Source organism: Thalassophryne amazonica, chromosome 3 (assembly GCF_902500255.1).
Source record: "Thalassophryne amazonica chromosome 3, fThaAma1.1, whole genome shotgun sequence".
Lineage (NCBI taxonomy): Eukaryota > Metazoa > Chordata > Actinopteri > Batrachoidiformes > Batrachoididae > Thalassophryne > Thalassophryne amazonica.
In genome coordinates, this window is record NC_047105.1 from 34,488,952 (window position 1) to 34,497,303 (window position 8,352).

At 42.4% G+C, this 8,352-nt stretch overlaps 1 pseudogene; it reads right to left on the bottom strand.

Annotated features, from left to right (window-relative positions):
- Positions 1 to 2,116: 2,116 nt before the first annotated feature.
- LOC117507738 lies at positions 2,117 to 2,797 on the bottom strand (annotated as a pseudogene).
- Positions 2,798 to 8,352: the final 5,555 nt, after the last annotated feature.

Genomic DNA, 8,352 nt, shown 5'->3' on the forward strand with positions numbered 1-8,352 from the left:
GTTTTGCTGAGATCATGTTTTTGCTGAGCACAGATGTACGTCTTAATTAACAGTCCAGCCTTGAGCAGGGAGTGGTGTGACCTGCGTATTAGTTCAGGGTTAAGCAGTTTACTTCGTGATACACGAGGCTTAGAGCCATAACAATTTCATATCACTGTGAGACTAGACTTTGTATCGCTAACGTGTTTTGGTATTTTGATGTTCCTATATGCTTGTATGTAACTTTATTCTAATAAATATGTGAGGCAGATGGGCGGGGCCCTTCAGAGCTGACAGAGCGGTTGGTGATGAGGGTTAAGCTCGATCTGCTCTCTCCTGATCAGGAGAAGAAATTCAGTGTCTCCTGCATGATTATTTTCTGTGTTAACTGAGTTGTTCTTTTCAGGTCCAACTCTGACACACATTATCTAACAGGTACGTGCTTTTAAATGCTATGTTTCCATCCATGAATTAAAGGATTTTCTGAGGTCATTTTCAAAAAATCAGGAGCTTTATGTGGATTCATGTCCATCTGTGATGGTGAATCGGACTGAAATGACCAGATCAGATTTACTCCATGTGTGAATGAAACAGTCGTTCTGCATAAGGACTGCAGCTTTCAGCCAACGGCCAACATTAGTGAACAGATTTAGATGAGTAAATTACAAGAAACGTCTGCCAACACTTGCATAACTTACACGTCCTGCACATGGAGGATAGAAGTTGTAGGTGAGTCACATGCTGGAATTCATTGAAAATTTTCAGCATGCCCATAATGTTTTGAGGAGCTCAGCTAAGCAGGACGTATATCAGCGAGATTCAGTGTGTTTCAACTTACCATTAACTTATTGGACTTATGCCAGCGGGTTTTTTTTTTTTTTTAAATACAGTTTGCATATGCTGGTTATGTCGACAAGGTGTGACTGGGCCTTTACCACTGTTGCCTGTGTGCTTGCTCTAGAGGTTAGTAAGCTTACACCTTACTTTTGTAAGCGCCTTGAGGCACTGATAATAGAAAGGTGTACAAGTTATTACTCCTATGTTATTGTTGCACAAGTCTGTCACAAAATAAATGCTTGCTGCCATCTACTGTTAATAATTTAAATTGTGCACAGAAGAAAGTGTAATTGGTCATAATCAGTAAAATCAGTGTTAGTTTTACACTAGTGGTTTTACTGTGTACAAAATTGTATCACCGTGTCCAAATGATTTCTATATATATTTTTTTAAAATTACCATGGAATGCTGTTCTGCAAATATTGTAAGATGTTAGAGTTCATTGACTTGTAAGACACATTTCTGTGATTTCATGTTTGTCCATCGTACATATACAGAGCTAAAGACTCGTGCAACAACACCTACAGACCTCTTCTTTCCTCATAGGTTCAAGTAACAAAAAAAGCCCTTTCATTTGAAGAAGACATTTTACACTTAATATCGAGCAGGTATTATTGAGAAATATACATGTGATGATACAACAAAAGAAAGTAGAGCATTGATCAGAAAAAAAAAATGCACAAAATCCAGCCTTTAGGAGAATTATCATGTCCATCTTAACTTGCACCTTGGGTTTTCAGAGGGATTTTGCACACCATTGGAGTAACAATATTATGAATCTCATTTTTGCCCTCCACCAGATACAATGTACAACAGTGATCTTAAACTCCAATAAAAGGTATCACACTCTCTGCTCACTCAGAAAAAAAGTTTTTTTTTTTTTTTTTACATATCTGCAGTACATGTATTGAGTTAGGCCTTTGTTGACAACTGCACAGATGACTTCGTCACTCAGTCACTTCTTCCAAGTCAGGTCTGAGAACATGCACAGGTGTTGCGCTTTGCACATTCACGACACCACAGAACAGCTTTGGGTGCTGGATGACAACCACCCTGGCAGACAACCATCCATCTGCTGCAGTCAGGTGAAACGTGGACACCACAATGGAACCTCTGGAAGAATTATGCCAAGAAAAAAAGGAGTCTGAAAATTTAAGTTCAGCATATTTTGCATTAATTTTCTATTAAAAAGCACAAACCCAGTGGTGCTGTATATCCCCCATTTGACATATTGAAAGTTTTTTTTTTTATGTGGCTAAAGTATATACAGAATCACATTCATAAGCAGAATTCCTGCATTTCAAACTGATAGATCTTTTTCCATTTTTGTCATTTTAATTCTGCTCAACAGTGTCAGCCTAAATTGATCATCTGCCTTTCTTTGCTGGCGGACATGGCGGAAGCCACATTTCTGGTAAAGGGCTGCAGCAGTTGTGTTGCTGGTGGTGGTCACCAGCACCACTTTGGAGAAGCCTCGTTCCTTACAGAAGTCAATCACAGTCGAGGTCATCTTGAAGCCCAGGCCTGCCCTACGGCATGACGGTGAGACAGTCGTTCGGCGCAGGTCACCGTAGGTTTCATTCCCACTTTGTTTGGCCACAACAGCCACTATACCTACTATCTGTGTCCTGCCATCAACATCAGCCTCAGCCACCCAAAAACAGTCATCTGGTCTGCTCATGTAGTACCTAGGGATGTCCTGCATGTCTGTCTGGAGTGTCTTTCTGACAAAGCCACTGTAATACTGATAGCAGCTGTAGTAGATTAGTCCCACCCAGCCTCCTGGTAAAACCTACCAGGCACCTACCACAGAGCCCAGGAAGTAGCCAGTGACACACAGAGCCAGACTGACAGCGAGATAAAGCGGGCTGATCATGGCATCATAAAAACATGGGGTGATACGCTCTAAACCACCTTTGGTGAACAGAGTCCTCACCGCGTCTTTGTCTGATGGACGGTATGAGCGGATCGAGAGCTGCATGACTGAAGGAACCTTAAAACAAAGAAATAAAGGATGGGTGGTTTGATCCAAAAGGTTGCATCTTCTAAGTTGCTTAATCCATGTCAATAAAAATACTGTAAACAGGCAGCGGTGGGCACAGTTCCACTAACAAAAGATAATGTTTTCATTATCGGATTAGCTTTTCAGATAACTTTGAAAATCATCGGACCAATAAGCGAAGTGCGCAACGCATCTGCGCATGCGTGGGTCAAACAGGGGCAAAAATTCCAGCTACCAAACTCACACCGCTCCCACTGAATTTCATATACAGTAGCATTAGCGGACTGTAAAAGTTAAGGCTTACAGGGATTGTTTCAAAGGCTTTAAGTGATGCATATAATAAATAACAGGTGCGCATTGTGCTGTTTTCAAATGCTCAAACGGAATTTATAGGTTTGAAAGTTGGCTGAAAACACACGATTGCAAGGCTCCGCCGAGTCCACACAAAGACGGAAAGAAGAAGAAATGTGGTTGTAAACCTCCATTCATTCTACACAATTTCCCCACAGAAAAGAAAGATCCAGACGGACGTAACAGACGGACTAAAACTAAGTTTGTTGCACACTTATTTTGTCAATATTCTGAAACTGTGCCGAATTATAATGTGGCTGATGACGCCGTTTCGTGCATCGGCTTATGACTGATGTTGCACCATGAATGACGTGGCGCGTAATATTGTAATATTGACATGTTCTATAAACAAACTGCATGCACATATCATTGTATGTCTGTCAACTTCTCAAAACAAACGTGACACCGAAGAGGTTATATCTGAGACCCACCTTCCTTCTCATCATTATGAAGCCAGCGGAGTAGTGATTTCTCATCCCTGCTTAGCAAATATTCTGCAATATCCAGTTTCAGTCTCTGAACTTCGTCTAACCATCCGTCAGTTGCCTTCAAGGGGTCAGAAATTTGTTTGTCTCCAACTATCAACAAGGACTGGTCATTTTTGACAGCAGCGCGCTCTTCCTCTGTCTGCAACAACTGTAGTTTCTGTAATGATGTAGCACATGCAAGCGCAGCCAACTCTTCTTTCCATTTCTGTCCACTGCTGTACGTAGTCCTGGTTGTAACAGGCAATCCGCGGAGCTTACAAAAATGCTTTAAATCATCAACTTTCCAGCAGTTGAAATGATACAAATCATAGCACTCCTCGCTGCTTTTCGCCGTCATAGCATGTGGATTGGTATCCGAAAAAAATTAGTGTACCCATAATGCACCGCGCGCCCCGAGATGTGCACTTCGCTTATTATCTTCTGATAAGTTCTGGTCCAATAATTTTTAGACCACTAACATTTTTTTGCAGGTGTGGTGCACAAAACTTAATTACAAACATTTATTAAGTCTAAAAATCAGCTGAGTACCTACATGTTAAATGTTTTGTAGTAGATATGCAGTTCTATCTTCTGCAAGCAGAAAATAGCTAGTTCCAGAAGAACCTGCTCTATCCTCTGCAGACAAAGGATAGTTTGTCACAAAAGAAAAAAGATAATTTCTTTTAACCCCATACTGATGTGCTATCATTATCACCCAAGTCATCCAGAGGCATACAGTTTTAACTTATGGTTAAAATTTTAACCAAACTAATTTCGGACAATTATTTAAATTAACATCATGTCTGAAGTTTTATAAAGTGAAATGTAACTAAAAGCAGTCATTTTGAAGGTTTTAGTGTGGACATGCTGTGTCCAGGTGCATTATGGGTAATCTCAGTACATTCACGACAGAAGAAATGCATTTGCGATGCTCTGATCAGGTGCCACACAGACAACAGCATTAAACACTGTATATTGTGCCTAAAACTCTCGTGAATATATGCTCTGGGATTACAGATGTCAAGCCCAGGCTGCTTCTCCATTATTTTCAATTGGAATCATTGCAATCAAGTCCTTTTTGCTTTTTAGAGTCCTGCTTATGTCAAACACTGTCGTCTTTGTTCCAGAGTAATATATATATAAGATGTCTGAAATTCAGTTTGCATTTATTAAATTCCATGCATCTTAAATGTAGCAGACATGGATTATCTGGAATTTTGTTTTGGCAAGTTTTCACAGTCTCTACTGCCATCTACTGGTCAGTAGTGTTCATTGGAGTAGGAGTGTCTGGTCTATTTATTTTGACCCCGGTTATATCAGACCGTTGTCAAATCACAAGTTTTTTTGGCTTTGTTTTTTTTACAAATAAAAAAGGCATATTTATATGTAAACACCAACACACACACACACCTCACATTAACGTGTTGGTGTTTACATATAAATGAATGAGTCAATCAATCTGTTAGCGGAGGCTCATTTACCCACAATCCCTTTGGCATCTGTCTGTTTGTTATAAAACTACAGAATTAGTGCATTATTTAAAATTAAAGAATGTGTTATATTTTAACTTTGTACAAATAAGAATTGACATTAACTGAGTTATTCTATCGGTATTAATTTTATTTATAAATCAAAACCATAAGTCAGCACTGCTTTATTTTCCAAGACCTCTGTCTCACGGTGATACTGCCACTGAGTAAAGAGTTGAGCTTCACTGACTACGTTTACATGCAGCCAATAACCCTTTCATAACCGGAATATTAGCAATAACCCGGTTGCGCACGGCCATTTAAAGGAGACCTGCACTGAAAAAAATGCAGTCCGATTTTTTGAACAAAAAATGACTTACATTTACATATGAGATCCTTCTGAATGTAGTAAAGTAAATCTGCAAGCCCAGATCTGTCATTCAACGGAGAAATCTTCATTTGAAAATAACAAATTTACAGCTAACATTTAGCCCTCCACAAATTGTCCCTCTCATCATGGACGCTGCCGAGACGTCACGGACAAGACCCTCTCCCAGCATGCATTGCGCCAATTGTAATTTGTGGATTTACGTCAGTTTGCATCTGCACCTTTTTCTTGTCTTATACGGAAGGATCTACTTTTTTAAAAACTTCATATTGTCTTGCGGCACGTTTGGTGAGTACACATTTCTTTTATTTGTCCTTGAGAATTATTTTGGGGGACTTTTTCATACGCCCGTTTGATTGAGTGGTGTTGCAATGAAAATCTACTGTCTTTCGCCTCCGGTACCATCACGGGATATGGAGGCGAGACCCGCAAACAATCCCAGTCATTAAAAATATATAAACCTCTCTCAGCGTCCATGGAGCTCTGGGGCTCCGACTGCCGAGACATGCGGTGCTGTGGATTTTGCCGCAAGAAGTCTGTCCTTGCAGCAACAGGTGTACCGGCTGCTTCGCATTAAAACAGCGAGTGTAATCTCAGGACTTGTGCCAAGTGTGCTGCAGCTCCATTCAGTAGACAGAGAGGTGATGCCGGTGTTGTGCGCTGAATCTGGCACAACACCGGCTGAAAGCAGCCACGGGCAGTGTGATTGGCCCGCGTCGGCGGTTAACTAGCTCGTTAACGAGCCCGCAGACTTAATAAGCGCAGCGGAGGCAGAGAGGAAGAATGGCGCCCGCTGTCGATGTCGTTGCTGATCTGAGCACACAGATCTGTATCTCACATTCATTGCAGCTTACTTTTGGATGTTGAAACCAGGACGTGTATAAGTAACATTACTAACAGATCAAATCAATTTCAGAGCGGGATCGGACTGAAGGCGGGAGTGCATCGTCTTGTCCCTGATGTTATGGAAATGATACGGCTGTACAAACTGTTTTCACAGAGGGCTAAATTTTAGCTGCAAATTTGTCATTTTTAAACGAAGATTTCTCCGCTGAATTACAAATTTGGGCTTACAGATTTACTTTACTGCATTCACAAGGGTCTTATAAATACATATTAGCTATTTCTTTCTGAAATCTGACCACATTTATTTCAATGCAGGTCTACTTTAAACACCTGCAAAAACCCGAATATGCTCATATTCCGGTTTTTAAAAACCCGAATAAGACCCCTGGGTTACCCCTTTTCTATCCCGACTATCAGGTCATATAAACGCGCATTGGGATATCCCCATAGAAAGGAACATTATTTTGTGTTCTGCAATTGTCCTATCTGCAAGGAATCTTGGTCTTTTGAGTACGGCATCAACTTGTATGCGGCGCATGCAGCCCACCGGACACCACAGAAGCAGAGATAAAAAGCACATTGTGTTCTGCGTCCTTATCAGGCGGGATGGTCGAGGCACCGGTCGGCATCACCGCGATTGCTCTAACTGCCTCCGATGCGCTTACCAAGTCTGCGGGCTCGGTAAACGCCACAGCGGGCTACTCACGCCGCCACCCTCTCTGCTGTGCGGCAACAGGTCCAGAGACTATGCTCGCTGTTTTGATGTGGAGGCAGCCCGCAAGGATAGATTTCTTGCGGAAATAATCCACAGCACCGCAGGGTCTTGGTATACCGCAGCCACAGAGCTCCGTGGCCATGACTTGGATTCTTTGCGGGTCCCGCATCCATACCCCCAGAGGCAGTGAGCAAAGGGACAGCATGCGCACACAGAAGAGAAAAGTGAGAACATGTTAATGCCTGTTTGGGAAAAGTGTATAAAGTGTGTAGTGAGGGGTTTTACACAAAGCAGGATTAGACAAAGCAGGATTACACGAACGCCAGACCAACTCAAGCACTGGTGGAAGACGTGCGTCGCTGTTTAGATGGGGATATTCCAAATGATACCAATGACCATGTATACAGGAGTAACTGTCTGCTTAAGCATGTAAACGGGTTATTCCTAATGATTCAGAAACCGGAATATTGACCTTAACACGAATATTAACGGCATGTAAACGTAGTCAATGCTGCACGCTATGTAGTAAACAGGAGCTTCCAGCAGTGGGCAGGGTGCACAAAGATTGAAGTGCTGACTCATTGTTTGGGTCTGTGGTCACCTTTGATGCTACCGTAAACTGGGGTGAATAGGGACAAAAGTCGAGAAAGTTATTTAAGGTGTGAAATAGACAATTATTTATGCCAAACTTTGATTCCAAAATAAATCTGTTTTACTTTCTTTTGCAGAATTAGATTCCAAAATTAGTCCTGCAGGAACAGTGGTACAAAGTTCCATACCATGTCGTCAAGCTAAGGGCCCTGTCCCACTTGCGTTTAGGAGGATTTGCGCATGAAATGAGGAGACAAAAGCTGAGCGTCTGCAACAAAGGTGGGCGGAAATGACAAATGTCCCGCGGTGGATCAGCAAATACATGAGGAAGAAAAGCGGATATAACAGGGAACAGAAGCGAAGGCAACCGCGGAGGCGCCCCCATGAGGTGCACAGCGGCCATGATGCACTCGCTCCATCCGTGCCCACTCTGTCTGCATGCGCGACTTACCATTTGCGACCGTGATGTGGTCGTGCTGGGCACGCGTCATATGTGTTTTGCACTCTGTCCCGGTCCGCCGCCAAGCCGCGCCAACCCGTCGGTTGCGGATATCAGCGGATGACAGGGGATATGCGGCGCATTGGTTGTGTATGTTCTGCGTATGTCTTCAGTATGTGTTCAGGCAGTGATGTGGATCTCATCTGCAGCAGGATTTTTGAGCCGCTCAAAAATCCTGGCTGCGGACATGCGTGCCTCTGCGGATGAT